We start from the raw sequence: 16,181 nt of genomic DNA on the forward strand, positions 1-16,181 counted from the left end.
TAAAGAGGCCATGCAGTGAAAATACAAGATCAGTGTTTCCAGTGAGTTTCTGATGTACATAAAGTTTTTTGAAACTATATATGTGTCTAAATTCAGATATTTAGATGCTAGTCTAAGAAATGATTTATCAGTACTTAATGTACTTAATAGGAAATAGGGATTACCATACGATACAGTGTTTATCTTCATCATTTTAGTTCCCTTATTAATGGGAGTCATTTCTTTATGATTGGAAAAAGGTTATGTACACATTTTTAAAACTGAAACTTTAGACACTCATGATGCCGACGCACTACGCTTTTGCAGCAAAGAAAAGAAAACTGAATCAGTGAACAGACAGTACTCTGACAAGGACATTAAATATGGATTCACTTTTAGTGGAGATCTCTTAGCGCCTTTTCCCTTGTGCATTGTGTGTGGAGAGAAACTGTCCAATCATGCCATGATTCCCTGTAAACTTAAACGCCATCTCACGACTAAACATCCCTCACTTGTTAACAAGGACTCCAACTATTTTGTGTGTTTAAAAGAGCAAACTGAGGAGCAGGAAATTTAATGAGAAAAAGTGCTGAAGTGTCTGAACAAGCTGAAGAAACTAGCTAACGCTTTGCTGAACTTGTTGCTAAAGTAAAAAAGCCACACACGGCGTTAATCTTGCTGTCATACAAAGCCATTTTAAGCACAATGTTATGAGCAGATGCTGAAAATGAAATAGCAAAAGTACCTCTTTTAGACAATACAATCGCCAGACATGAGGATATGTTTGACAACGCTGAGAACAGTAGCTCAATTAATCAACAGACTTAGGAGGCGTACTCACATAACTAGGGAAAACTTTCTGTTTTGCTAGACTTTGCCTAGAAAAACAACAGGAGAGGAAATAATTTGGGTGACATCGGAGTACATTGAGTGAGGTGGATTCAGAGTCGGCACTGATGGAGTGGCATTGATGACGAGGCCTACATAAGGGCATGTGAGGAGGGTGAAAGAGAATGTTGTGGTCATGAATTCCTTGCTCCTTGTTGCAGCATGATGCTCTTAATAAGAAAACTTTTGGATGTGTTGGATAGTGGACTGCAAATCTTTAACTTTCCAAAGCCATTAAAAGACCACTAAAAGTCGCTTTTTCACAACACTGTGTGAAGGGATGGGGGCAGATTACCAAACTCTACACTGTCAGAAAAGCTGCCACTGTAGGGGTACCCTCAAGGGTATATATCCAGTTCCTTTAGTTAGGGAACAGATTTGTACCATAATGTACCATTTTGTTCTGAGAGTGTGGGCTGTTTTTGCTTAACGAGTCAAGAGATATCTTAAAACCGTGTCATATTCATAGAGTTCTGGTGCTCTATATGATGACAGCTAGAGAAATTCCATTGAATGTGCTTCATGCAGCAGAGCAGTAGCTTGCTATTTCTGCTAATAAAAAAAGATGTTAGGGTTAGGGTTTTTTCAGTTCATGTGTGGTTACTTTAATTACAAATATGAAGTTAAACAGTGTTGGCACGGTGGCACAGTCACACAGCTCCAGGGACCTGGAGGTTGTGGGTCCGAGTCCCGCTCCGGGTGACTGTCTGTGAGGAGTTTGGTGTGTTCTCCCTGTGTCTGCGTGGGTTTCCTCCAGGTGACTGTCTGTGAGGAGTGTGGTGTGTTCTCCCTGTGTCTGCGTGGGTTTCCTTCAGGTGACTGTCTGTGAGGAGTGTGGTGTGTTTCTTCCTGTGTCTGTGTGGGTTTCCTCTGGGTGACTGTCTGTGAGGAGTGTGGTGTGTTCTCTCTGTGTCTGCGTGGGTTTCCTCCGGGTGACTGTCTGTGAGGAGTGTGGTGTGTTCTCCCTGTGTCTGCGTGGGTTTCCTCCGGGTGACTGTCTGTGAGGAGTGTGGTGCGTTCTCCCTGTGTCTGCGTGGGTTTCCTCCAGGTGACTGTCTGTGAGGAGTGTGGTGTGTTCTCTCTGTGTCTGCGTGGGTTTCCTCTGGGTGACTGTCTGTGAGGAGTGTGGTGTGTTCTCCCTGTGTCTGCGTGGGTTTCCTCCAGGTGACTGTCTGTGAGGAGTGTGGTGTGTTCTCTCTATGTCTGCGTGGGTTTCCTCCGGGTGACTGTCTGTGAGGAGTGTGGTGTGTTCTCCCTGTGTCTGCTCCGGTTTCCTCCGGGTGACTGTCCGTGAGGAGGGTGGTGTGTTCTCCCTGTGTCTGCGTGGGTTTCCTCCGGGTGACTGTCTGTGAGGAGTGTGGTGTGTTCCCCTTGTGTCTGCGTGGGTTTCCTCCAGGTGACTGTTTGTGAGGAGTGTGGTGTGTTCTCCCTGTGTCTGCGTGGGCTTCCTCCGGGCGACTGTCTGTGAGGAGTGTGGTGTGTTCTCCCTGTGTCTATGTGGGTTTCCTCCAGGTGACTGTCTGTGAGGTGGATTGGCGACTCAAACGTGTCTATAGGTGTGAGTGTGTAAGTGATTGTGTGAGTGTGTGTGTGTCACCCTGTGAAGGACTGGCTCCCCCTCCAGGGTGTGTCCCCAACTTGCGCCAAGTGATTCTGGGTAGGCTCCGGACCCACCGTGACCCTGATCTGGATAAGCGGCTTCAGACTATGACTAAATGAGTGAAAGTTAAACAGTACTAAATCTTGGGGTTGGTCAAATGGTCAATTTATCAAACCACAATTCTGAAAATGTTAAAACAATAAAAAAATAATAAAAAGACAGCTAAAGAAGCACAAATTCCTCAACAGACATAATTCAGTTTCCGTGGCAGAGAGTGAATAGTCTGGCGGTGCATGTAAGACAGATTGTGCAGATGTCTGCAGCCAGACCCTTCTCAGAATTGTATACAAAGCCAGTGTACATGACAGACATATTTTAGCACCTTAATTAAATCAGTTTGTCAACGGAAGTGAGAAATGAAAATCTTCTCAAAGTCCGCCGACAAATTATATTGATCTCTATACAAGCTTTTTCTCTGATGAAAAGATGAGAAAAAAGGTACATTTGAATTGTTCCCCCTTGTCCCTCACAGCTATTCATCCAACAACTTGGATTTGTGTGAAAGAGTTTCCCAACATATGAAGTGTCTTCAGGATTTCAGTATTTGACTGGAACCGTAATCCATTTAGCTCACCTGTGGCAGCCAACGCAAAACACTTTACCTCTACAGACACAAGAGAAGCTACTTGACATGAGACATTATCCCGGCTTGAACATGAAATTTGGTGATCTTACTTTGAACAATTTTTGGATGACGGCTGCGAAAGAGTACTCAGTCTCAGTGTTGATTTCATTTTCCAGTCTGTATTTGTGTGAGCTGAGCTTCTCAAATCTGACTTTCATTAAAATAAAAAACAACAATGATTGAAGACATTTGACCAAGAACTCTGTCCGTCCTTATCATCAATCCCAGCCAGGATACCCAACCTATGCTCATCTAAACAAGCCCAGGTTTCACACGGAAGGTATATATGCTATTATTAGTAAGCCATAGGCACTGTTGAACATGTTTTACATGAGGTTTAAAGAGTTGTGGATGTGGTTATTTTTAGTAATGTGCCGTGGGGTTCTCTCTTTTTTAAAAATGCGCTGTAACAGAAAAAAGCGTTGGGAAACACTGAATTAGACAATGAGTTTGTTGGAGGACACACATCAGGACGTTGCACTAAATCTCTCCTTGTTTGAGTGAAGTTCCTAAAAACATGAAATAGAAATCCCACTTCACTTTCTTTTCTCCATTTTCACAGGAAAAAGGCAAAAGTGCCCAAGAAAGAAAAATGGCAAAGGAAAATCGAAGGTGGGTTAGAGCAGAAAGAAAGCTGAACCTCAAGCGGTGACTCGCTAACTCTCTCTCTCTCTCTCTCTCTCTCTCTCTCTCTCTCTCTCTCTCCATAAGCACTTGATTAGATCACACTCCCTACAGCAGGGAGGCCAAAGCAGAGCATTGTGGGTATCCCCGAGGGCGGGGTTTGAATTAGCATGCTTATAAAAGCCCTCGGCCTTGGCGGCACAATGTGATCAGGGAATGGGTGAAGCACAGGCTGGATTACACACACTCACACACACATACTCCAGCTCCGCAGCTCCAACAGAACACTGCAGTGTGTTGTAGCAGAAAAGAACAGTGAGACAAAGAGATTGGGACAAGAGCGAAACATTGGAGTCAGCGTTGAAGGGGTAAATGTTTCAGTGTGAAATATGCTAGAGTCATTTTATGTCATTTATTGGAAACTTGCTCACTCACAGTCAGTTATTTACATGACAGTAATCTATGTCAATATCTGATCAGAAAAGTTCATCTATTGATGTTTTTGAATACAATTTTTTTGTTCATCTCAAACGTTGGTGAATGCTTGGAATGGTTTAGATTAGACAGAGCCGAGTTACAATACGAGCAGCATAGTGTTGCAACAGGTTCTGTCACTTGTGGTTTTAATCCTCACCTCAGGTCACTGTCTGTAAGGAGTTTTGATGTGTCTGGGTGGGTTTCCTCTGGGTCATTCATTCATTCATTCATTCATTATCTGTAACCCTTATCCAGTTCAGGGTCGCGGTGGGTCCAGAGCCTACCTGGAATAATTGGGCGCAAGGCAGGAATACACCCTGGAGGGGGCGCCAGTCCTTCACAGGGCAACACAGACATTCACTCACACACTCGGACACTTTTGAGTCGCCAATCCACCTACCAACGTGTGTTTTTTGACTGTGGGAGGAAACCGGAGCACCCAGAGGAAACCCATGCGGACACGGGGAGAACACACCAACTCCTCACAGACAGTCACCCGGAGCAGGAATCGAACCCACAACCTCCAGGTCCCTGGAGCTGTGTGACTGCGACACTACCTGCTGCACCACCTTGCCACCCTCCTCTGGGTCAAATTAATAATAATAATAATCATTACATAAAAAACATGTTGGTAGGTGATTTGGCTGTTCAAAAGGTGTGAGTGTTTGAGTTTGTGTGAGTGTGTGATGCCCTGTGATGGACTGGTGTCTTGTCTAGTGTGTTACTGCCTTGAGCCCAGTGTTTCCAGGTACAGAAAATGAGTGAATGCATGAATATTACCATGCTCAATACCAAGCCTTGGCTAGAGGGCTATAAAGCACTCCAACCTTGACCTCATTCATTCATTCATTATCAGTAACCGCTTATCCAGTTCAGGGTCGCGGTGGGTCCAGAGTCTACCTGGAATCATTGAGCGCAAGGCGGGAATACACCCTGGAGGGGGCGCCAGTCAGTCACAGGGCAACACAGACTCACTCCTACGAACACTTTTGAGTCACCAATCCACCTACCAACGTGTGCCCTTGGACTGTGGGAGAAAACCGGAGCACCCGGAGGAAACCCACGCGAACACAGGGAGAACACACCAACTCCTCACAGACAGTCACCTGGAGCAGGAATCGAACCCACAATCTCCAAGTCCCTGGAGCTGTGTGACTGCGACACCTACCTGCTGCACCACCGTGCCGCCCATCGAACCTTGACCTCCAACTTTGTAATACAGCGCTAATCATTCAGCATCAGCATCGGAAAATCTGCGTGGTCTTCGTTCTGTTAGATCGCACATGTTGGGTTTTAAAGCAAACAAATAAAGAAAATAATAAGCTCTTAGGTCCTCCATTTGAAATCATTAGTCTCAGGAACTGTGTAGCTGTGGGTGAGTAGGTGTCAGCGGAGATATATGGCTTAGATGAAATCAAAATCGAATTATGACTTTTCTCCCAGTGTGTATAGAAACTGCTGAAAGCCTCTTTTTCAGCCTCCTTCTCTCACCCATCCATTTCACTCTTTCACTCTCTCTCTCTCTCTCTCTCTCTCTCTCTCTCTCTCTTACTCTCTCACATCTAAACTACACCACAATGCAGTTCACTTCATGGAAAACAAAAACACCAGGGCCACGCACACGCTGACGCACACAAGGCTGTAATCAGCAAACGTGTAATTTGTGGTTTTCCTGCTTTGATTATATGCTGCTAATGGCTTTATCACTGACTGAAACACTCCATAGACAAAGGTGTATTCAATCTGTCCTGGGGTTTAGCTTGAGGTACCAGTCAAAAGTTTGGGCACAAATATTCATAGGGATTTCCTTACAGTGCAGTAGAGTGAAAATTGAGTGCAGTCACACTGCAATTAATTTCAAATTCAGTGAAAAGATGACAGAACACCTGAAATCACACACAGGCCTTAACGGCTAAATATAGAGATTGCATATGTTTTTTCAGTATTAAATATCATTCTGGCTTTATTTACAGCTTCTATTCTATTCAGGATCCTCATTTTCAGTTTTCCAAAGCAATCTGCAGCCACACTTCCAAAGTTCAGTCTTAGACATTGGTTACATTTTCTTCTTCTCAGAATGGAATCATCAATTACAAATTTAGATTTTAGATTCTTAAAACCTTCTCCTCATATATTCTTTTCTCTAGTCTACTGCAGATGATCTTCTTTTCTCAGTGCAGGTTTTTTGAAAGCTCCACACACTTTCAAACCCATAGTGTTGTGCTGATCATCTCACAGTGGAAGGATGGGCACTTACAGCTATGTGTTTTCTCAGATCTGAAGTGGAAGTGGAGCTTGATGTTCTACTCTGTCTCAAAGTTGAAGGCTTTACGTTCACAATAGATCCTACTGTGATGTAACGAGTCCTGATTTTTCTGTATCTTTTAATAATTTCTCTGACCCCAGTTCTGAAAATCCGATATCCTTTGATGCTCTATTTTTTTAAATACTGAGGTTTGGCGTCTGATACCTTTGGAATGTATTGGAGTGATGTTTATGGTCCAGAACTCATCCAGCATCATTACCTGACCCTGATGATTACAATCAAATTCTCACAACAATGTTCTCTCGTCTAGTGTAAAGCCTTCCCAGATGCAAGTATAAGATGTCACTGCAGAAACGAGCGAATGTATAAATCAAGAATTATTTCCTATTGCCAGAAACGGTGGATGAGAATGTGTCTACAGTTTGTTTGTTTTTCTCTCACTCTTGTTTACTTCTACCACAACTTTTTAGTTGTTGTTGTTTCCAAACTCGGTGTATATGAACAGAACTCAATATAAAGGGCCGTGGTTCCTGTTAAGATCATTCTCCACTGGTCTGTGTTCCTGCACCTTTACTCCCTGGAGAAGCAAAAGTGGGAATTGGAGCTTGGGAGAGCCTTATGGTGAAGTCCCCAGGCTCCAACAGCATTTGGTTTTCTTACTGAGGCTTGGCCCAAGCTGTGGGGATATATCCAGAAAAGCAAAGAACAACCAGCAGAGAATGAATGCGAGAAAGGAGACTACCATGATTGAATAAAACACTACAACTAAAATTATCCGCTTTGTTTGCACTTTACCATTAAAAAAATAAATGTAAATAGCTGTCATTTTTCTTATTATCAGATTCTAAGTAGTAGGAATATTATAAGAATATTCAGCTTTCCTTTCTCCTTTACTCAGATATGTATTGGTTATGAAATCATATCAAATAAAGCTACAGTATTTAAGAATATTTTGTGAGGATATAATAAGATAGTAGACCTTTATTCTGTGGAAAAGCTGTTACAACCCTCATCACTCTGAGCTGATGGGTTGCATCATTGGATGTTGCAGTTAAAGGGGACACAATATACACCTTTTTCCACTAGTTAACAATTTAACAGTTCCCTGAGGTCTCAATTAAACATCTTTGTCATGCTTTGGTCAAAGCCACGGCTGAGAATGAGACTCTGTTTTCTCCAAACATGAGATGCATGGCATTGAGACATGAGAAGCACAACCACCATTGCCTTTCTGCTCTGTACTTGTCTTCATCATATTTAATCAGTACATTTATTTCTCCAGCTCACTGTGTTTGGTTTGATCCTTAAAACCTCTCCCTGCGGTTTCGCACAAATGGAAGCCGTGATCAGAGATCCTCAAACAAGGGGAAGGGGCGAATACATTGTTTCATTGTATTGGTCAGTGCTAATATCAAGGAAGCCGAATTCAGACACCAATGTCTCCGCTGAGCCGCTACCCCTGACATAAAGGTGGCAAACATGGAAAAGTTAGATTTTTCCTCAGATGCCACGCTCTGGTAACTGTACTAATAAGACTTTATGCCGTGAAAACCTCCTTTCTCTCATTTTCACTGCTTCGATTTCTCCCTGATGGGATTATGACTTCATTAAAACAGAACAAAGATCGTAAAGCAGACATACAAATTATGCCATAATTACTATGGCTAAATGACTGGCATTAAAGAGAATCAGGGTCCCAGCACAGGAGGATCCACACTGCTTCATAATCTATCAGACACCGCAGTAAACCAATGGACATCAGACCAACAGATACGTCCATCAGTGTTTTGTATTTGTTTTCATTCATTTGTGACACCCTATGTCACATATTACTTCAGATTAATTAGGAACTTTAGGTGGCTGGAAAGTAATTAGAATAAGATCATATTAATAATGATGTAGATTAAAGATGTAGACTTTTGCTGCTATTTATGTAGGGTGACCAGAAGTCCTCTTTTACCTGGACATGTCCTCTTTTTTAGACTTAAAAAATGTCCAGGCGGAATTTCACAAACGGGATGTTGTTTTTCTAGAGCTTACATAGAACTTCGAGAAGTTTTGTTCACAAACTAGTCCCGCCCTCCCCTACTCCGATTGGTTCGCTTGAGTGAGAAGGGGGCGTGGTGAAGTAGCCTAACATTTTCTGATTGGACGGTCTGACTGTAGAGCTACCGTTATTGGTTGATAACCTTCTCTGTAAACATTTAATTGGTCAGTCTGCACGTCAGTAGTCCTTGTTTACGTCAGGCAAAGCTCATGTACCCCTCCTCATCTCGAGCAGCTATGCCGAAACGTAAATGTAAGTTCTCGGATGAATTAAAAAAGAAATTCCCATGCTTTGTGTAGCAAAAAAAGGTGTAACGGACCTAAAAGCACCCCGAGACATGTCCTCTTTTTTCACCATTGTCACATCCTGGCCCAGTCCTGTTTGTTTTCCCTGCCATGTGCTCTCTCAGCACATGGCTCTGTCTGTTATTGTCCATGTCTCCGCCCTTGTCCCGCCTTTGTTCCGCCTCCTTGTCCTTAACCCTCGTTATCTGTTTCAGGTGTGTCTCGTCTGTTCATGTATTTAAGTTCCCTTGTGTCACTTCCTTTCATCAGTCATTTGTTTTGTGTTGTTCCTATTGCAAGTCGTGTTGTTTCATGTTCCATTTCCTAGTCGTGTTGTTTCATGTTCCATTTCCTAGTCGTGTTCTAAATTCCTAGTCAGTTGTTCCTTGTTTTGTTTCCTCATTTCATGTTGTTGTTTCTAGTCCTTTCATTTATCAGTCGTCGTGTTTACCCACAAGTCTCTTTATGTTTGTTTTGTTATTTTGGTTTAAATAAACGTCTGTGTTGTAGCGTGTGCGTCCGCCTTCGTCAGTCCGCCCTTCACATTACCCTGACAACCATCTCAGATCTGGTCACCCTAATTTATGGTTTATGAACATTTAATGATATACAGACCAATAAAAATGCTCCAATATGACTGTGAATACATTTTTATTGATTTAACATTAGAAAATACTATTCCTGTGTTTTAAAAACAAAGATTTATGAAAAATACTTTAGTATGCAATTCTCTATGAACATTACTGAGGGCTAAAATAAATCCAAGCAACATTTTAAAACAATAAATAGGCTCAGTTAATACTGTTTCCAACAGAATGTGGTATAAAAGGTTACTCTAGGACAGCACTTCAGGAATGTTATTTGGATGATTTATACAGCACTGTAGACTTTTAAAGGTAAGTAAAAATTTACTCCAATTTGCTTTAGTGCATTTGTGTTAAAAGTAAGTTACAGTACTTTTTCTTATAGCTGTCAATGAGCCTAAAAAACGCTGGCCCATATTATCAGCTAAACAGCTCAGATCCGTTTTTTGGCAGGTTTGGCTGATGTTCTGCGGTCTGAACAACAAAAATCCACATGAAGCTTGACTTTTTTCCAAAGCTCTAAACATGTGACTCAATTTGGTTATTCAGATGAGATTTCATGCTTGTTTCATCGCTATGTGAGAACATACCTCTACTGTCTACTGATACTTCACTGTGGTGGTATTCTGGGTGGTTGCTAGATGGTGCTAAGCAATTGCCTTGGGATTGCTGATAGGTCAAAGATCTAATATGATATACCTAGTGCAGCAGTGGGCAATCTTATCTGCCAAGGGCTGGTGTGGCTGCTGGGGTTTAGTCCATTTAAGCCAGAGCACACCTGATTTCACTCCTTTAATTAGTTGGTCTCAGTAAATCAACTGATCATGTGACCTCCTGGTTGCTGGGAACAAAAGTCAGCAGCTACACCAGCCCTGTGCAGATGAGATTGCCCAGCCTTGTCTAGTTGGTACTGGCAGGTGATAGCAGTGGCACATTTAACATACTATACTTTAATGACTGCCCTAAAATGAAAATTAAAGTGACACAGCTAACTGTGTTCATTAATGTTATTTTAAAGTCAGGAATGTGGAGAGAATGATGAGTGATGGAGATGAAACCATCCAGAGCCCTAGGAACATCAATTTTTAATTTGTAAGAAAAAGATGTTTTTTTTTTTTTTATCAGTGTTTAAAGACTTACACATTCTCACTGTCACCATGGTGTCCCAGGTGGTTGCTATTTTGCTATGTTGTTGCTATGACATTCCAACGTGTATGCTGATGTCTCTCTGAAGGAGGGATGGAAAAAGGACAATGAGGCACAGAAGATTAAAGTAGGTAAAGAGGGCAAGAATATCAGCACAGGATCACCTGACTCAATCAGAGGAAAGGAACCAAACAAATAATAATTTGGAAAAGAGACCCCTGCCAGAGACTCAAAAGACAAAGATAAGACCCCATGATTATCCTACTCCCCAGAGGAGGATGAAGGGATTCAATGAGTAAAGAGAAATGGCAGTGGTGAGGAGAACTGGTTATATAGATCATTTACAGTCTTTTCCCCAAGTCATGGCCTCAGGACCATGGGTCTTTGAGATTTAGCATTGGTCTATTCACCTTCTAGCCATAATCATGTTCCTTGATCTATAGATTTTAGGTGTTGTCCTGGTCTGTGAGCTCTGCTTTTGTTAGCTCTTAGGTTCTCTAAACTATGGTTCTTTTAGCTGTAGGCTGTAGGCTAGTCCTACCCTTGGTTCATCAGCTATCTCTGGTATATTCCTCCTTTAGTCTCTAAACTGAGGATCTCTATTATCTCTGGGTGTTAATTTGTCAATAAATGGTCCAGGAACTATGGATATGGACAGAAACAGATAACCAATATGTATTGAAAAAATGGAACCAAATTAATTTTTGCATTATCGGTAACCGCTTGTAAAGTTCAGGCTGCGGTGTGTCAGAAGCCTACCCAGAATCACTGGGCGCAAGGCAGGAACGCACCCTGGGGGGTGACACACACTCACTCACATACTCACACCTATGAATACTTTTGCACAGCCAATTCACCTATCAACGTGTGTTTTTGCACTGTGGGAGGAAGTCAGAGCACCTGGAGGAAACCCACTTTGACACAAGGAGAACACACCAAGTCCCTCACAGAAAGTCACCCAGAGCGGGGCTCGAACCCACAACCCCAGGACCATGGACCATGCTGTGTGACAGCAACACTACTCATTGCACCTCTGTATCGCCCCGGGACCAAATTCACACCCAAAATCTTTTTTTATGATTTAGAAATCTTGATTGAGTATATAACATGTATAACATCCCTGTATAGCATGGTTTATATATGAGTTATTGATTTATTTACATCCCACACTCAGTGATATGGACTAACACTGCTCTTTTTTTTTGGTTACAGTCAAAACACTATGCTCCACGTCAGTAGCGGTTCTGTCCCAATGATACAAGCCTGATTTATGGAGATTACTCTCTAAAACCCTCTTTTTTCAGTTAAAGCCGTGGTTTTATATACACTCTTCAATAAAGGGTTCCTTTTTCAGCACAGTACAGAACATTTTTTTCAGTATGGATGGACACACTGTACTTTTTTTGATGGAAACTGAAGATTGAAAGAAATGTAAAAAATCCCTTTATAGACACAACTTCACTACTGCTCTGAACCTTTCTTGCTATTGTAAACACCAGTCAGCCATAACATTACTACAACTTCCTTGTTTCAACAGTCACTGTGTATTCTGTTAGAATTAGAATCACTTTATTGGCCACTGTGCTTGTACACAGAGGGATTTGTTCTTCATATTTAAACCAATCCGTGCTGTGAAACACACATTTACACACACACTAGTAAACACTAGGGGGCAGTGAGCAGTGCCCAAAGAGGTGGGCAGCCCTAGCCACTGCACCTGGGGAGCAGTTGGGGGTTAGGTGCCTTGCTCAAGGGCACTTCAGTCATGACCTTCCGGCTCTGGGGTTTATTTTTTTACATTTACGAGGGATCTTCAATATAATCTTGGTTTCAATATAATCTACTAATCCTGCAGATCATTTTATAAAGGCTCTAGGATGTGACGCTTTCTGAGGGTATGAAAAGAAAGAAGCCAGGATCCCCATATTCTGAGAGCTGGTTTCCATTGTGTAATGAGGTCGGTCCATAAGCGAGAGGTGGGGGTTTGTGGCCTGTAAGGTATGGGGATGCAGGAGGGACAGTACAGAGTAGTAGAGTTCAGTTGAGGGAGGAGGGATAGAGGAGTACAGGTCAGTGGAGGGAGGGAGTTGGGTTGGAGTGTGGGTCAGTGGAGGGAGGGATGGAGGAGTGCGAGTAAGTGGTGTACTCCCCAGCGCTGTATCGATCGGCTGAAATCTCATCACTGCTGCCTCTTGAAGTAGTTAAGAGAAGCCGGTCTGGATTGGATGAGCCGATTGGTTTTCTCCTAGGTCACACTTGGTTATTTTTAGGGTACTGAGAAAAGCCAATGTCTTACACACTGCAACTCTCTTTAACACGTGTGCATACGCACACACACACACACACACACACAGTCACAGATTACTCAAAAATACCATTACAATTACCATTATTCATTTTCAGTTCATTTTCAGTTTCATTTTTCAACAGAATTCCACAGGGATGATGTAGGTGATGGATCATCCTCAGCGCTACAGTGACACTGATGTGGCGATGGTGCGTTAGTGTCAGTTGCGCTGGTACGAGTGGATTAGACCCAGCAGTGCTGTGTCTGATCCACTTGTACCACACACTGCCACCAAGTCAGTGTCACTGAGGTGCTGAGAATGATCCAGCACGCGAACTGTACCTGCCCTGGGGTGCTTGTGATTGAGGGAAAGAGTAAAACGGGGATAAGAAAGTATGCAGAGCAACAGGTCGGCTTCAGGCTGTAACTGTAGAACTACAAAGTGCTCCTGTATGGTCAGGTTATCCAGTGATTGTTCAGTGTATATATAGATTTTTAAGTTGCATTCATTTCTGACATAAGCTGGAAAAAAACACAGGAATTCTTTTAAATGTGTGTTATTTAATACACGTATATATGCACTATGAAGCACTTGTGTGGGTAGTGTACACACACAGCGCTGATCCATGCTGCCACTGAGGACACTGTGCTGCATGTGGTGTATACGTCACTGGCGTTTTATGAGGATTTCAGCAGCATATGTAAATTGGTCTCAAATCATTTGTTCACTCAGTGCCAGAGAGCAGATTCCCACTGGAGTGATTCATTCAGCCTCTCACTTCTATTAAAATCTCTCTCTCTCTCTCTCTCTCTCTCTCTCTCTCTCTCTCTCTCTCTCTCTCTCTCTCTCTCTCTCTCCTGCTGTAACATGAATGAGCAGCTCAGGTTCCTCACACTTCTCCATCACAATCTCTCTCCTTCCATTTCTTTCTTAATGAGAATGGCACTGGAGCCTGACCACTCCATTGCCTCCCTGCTGCTGCTGCTTCTGACCTACTGCCCAAAACATAGCCACTCTCACACCTCCCAACTCTCCTTTACCTGCATCAAACACACACCCTCACACACCGCCCTACTCTCCTTTACCTGCATCAAACACACACCCTCACACACCGCCCTACTCTCCTTTACCTGCATCAAACACACACCCTCACACACCTCTCTACTCTCCTGTACCTGCATCAAACACAGACCCTCACACACCTCCCTACTCTCCTTTACCTGCACCAAACACACACCCTCACACACCTCCCTACTCTTCTTTACCTGCATCAAACACACACCCTCACACACCTACCTACTCTTCTTTAACTGCATCAAACACACACCCTCACACACCTCCCTACTCTCCTGTACCTGCATCAAACACACACCCTCACACACCTCCCTACTCTCCTGTACCTGCATCAAACACACACCCTCACACACCTCCCTACTCTCCTGTACCTGCATCAAACACACACCCTCACACACCTCCCTACTCTCCTGTACCTGAATCAAACACACACTACTACTATGTCAATGTCACTGCAGCTCTGAGAATGATCCACCACCCAAATGGTTCCTGCTCTGTGGGGGTCCTGACCATTGAAGAGCAGGGTAAAATGGGCATAATAAAGTATGCCGAGACAAACAGCTGGACTAATCTGTAGAGTGCTCCTGTACGGTCAGTGAGTGTAGAAACAAGGTAGGGGTTCTAACCCAGTAACCACTCAGTGTAACGGCCCACTAAATTGTACCTCACATGGTTAATACCAAGATGTTGTGGATCTGTAAAAGAAAGCAGTGGTGGATTCCACAAAGCTGTAAGACTGCAGTGAGAGCAAGAGCCAGGCTGTGTGTTCCAGCTGATGAATTATTAACCATCCCAATCGCAGTGTCTCCGTGCCTGTGAGGATGTGCTGTGCGCTAAAGGATTATCTGAGCCAAACACATGTGATACACACTCCTCCGTTCTTCTACTTGCTGCACACTTTTCCAGTCAACCCCAGGTTTATAAGGACCCACTGAGCCAGTAAGACATTGGGATGTGCTTTAAATTTGAGTATTACTATTATTATACTATTACAGTGCTGTTTGCTAGGTCGTGACCTTGGTCATTACGTAATAAGTAATTTCCCTCTGTTGCTAAGTTACTTGTAGTAGCAGTGCTAGGCAACCTAAATCTAGAGTGCCAAGGATGTTAGATTTAACACTGTGCGCATGTGTGGGTGTTTGTATTTAGAACTTTGCTGGGACCCAGATGATACTATTTTTGTTACTGCTTTAATATGCACTACAGTCAGTGCAGAGTGCTTGACCTATTAACTATACTAAGACACCATGCTTTAAAGAGTAAAAAATGAATTTAAAGTGTAGGGATAGCTTGAAAGCCCATGTAATATATTGCCTCTAAAGCTGACTCTCTAAAGCAAAAACTATATCTCCATTTTTAGATCATTGGAACACAACGGCTGATGAATGGAACATTAGAAGCGCTCCAAAATGACTTGGAACAAAATATTTTTACATTGACTTGCATTGTGAGCAGCATGGTGGAGGAGTTGACTCTACCTGCTCTCTGTGAGGAGTTTGGTGTGTTCTCACTGTGTCTGAGTGGGTTTCTTCCGGCTGCTCCATTTGTCTTCCAACAGTCCAACAATAGGTGTGAGTGAATGTGTGAGTGTGTGATGCCCTGCCCTGGACGGGAGCCCTGTCCATGATCTGTCCCCACCTTGCACCCAGTGTTTCCGGGTAGGCTCCGGATCCATCGTGACCCTCAAACGGATGAGTTACAGACAATGAATGAATGGATTAATGACTTAATATTTTATTAAATACACAGAAATGTTCCATACAAAAAGCTGTCTGTAACTGATCAGACTGTATGCCAGTGAAACAGCCCACAGGGCCTGGCTGCAGATGTATTCTAGGACCAGATGCACTGTCAGATCTGGGTATACTGTGGTGATGGAAGTATAACGTCATGTATCACGCCATTGTTTTTTGAATTTCTAAAGGACAGACTGCTTGAGTTTAACATTTAAATAAATGCCTACAAATAAAGGTCCTAAAAAGGGAATATTTTTCTTTTTTTCGTTCGTTTCGAACTTCTATGTAGATCCATGTGGCCGACTTGACTCATGTAGCCAGTTCCCAAGGTTTCTCTGAATACAGGAACTATTATTGTTTTCTAATTTGAAAGTTTATATAACTAAGCACTTCCACGTTGGTGTTACAATGAACACAACTGCATGCTCTCTTAACATTAAAATGTCTTTTTATTAAAGATATATTGAGAGTAGAGTATTTGGCACCCTGAGAGGAACAGGCGC

Source organism: Hoplias malabaricus, chromosome 11 (genome assembly GCF_029633855.1).
Source record: "Hoplias malabaricus isolate fHopMal1 chromosome 11, fHopMal1.hap1, whole genome shotgun sequence".
Taxonomy (NCBI): Eukaryota; Metazoa; Chordata; class Actinopteri; order Characiformes; family Erythrinidae; genus Hoplias; species Hoplias malabaricus.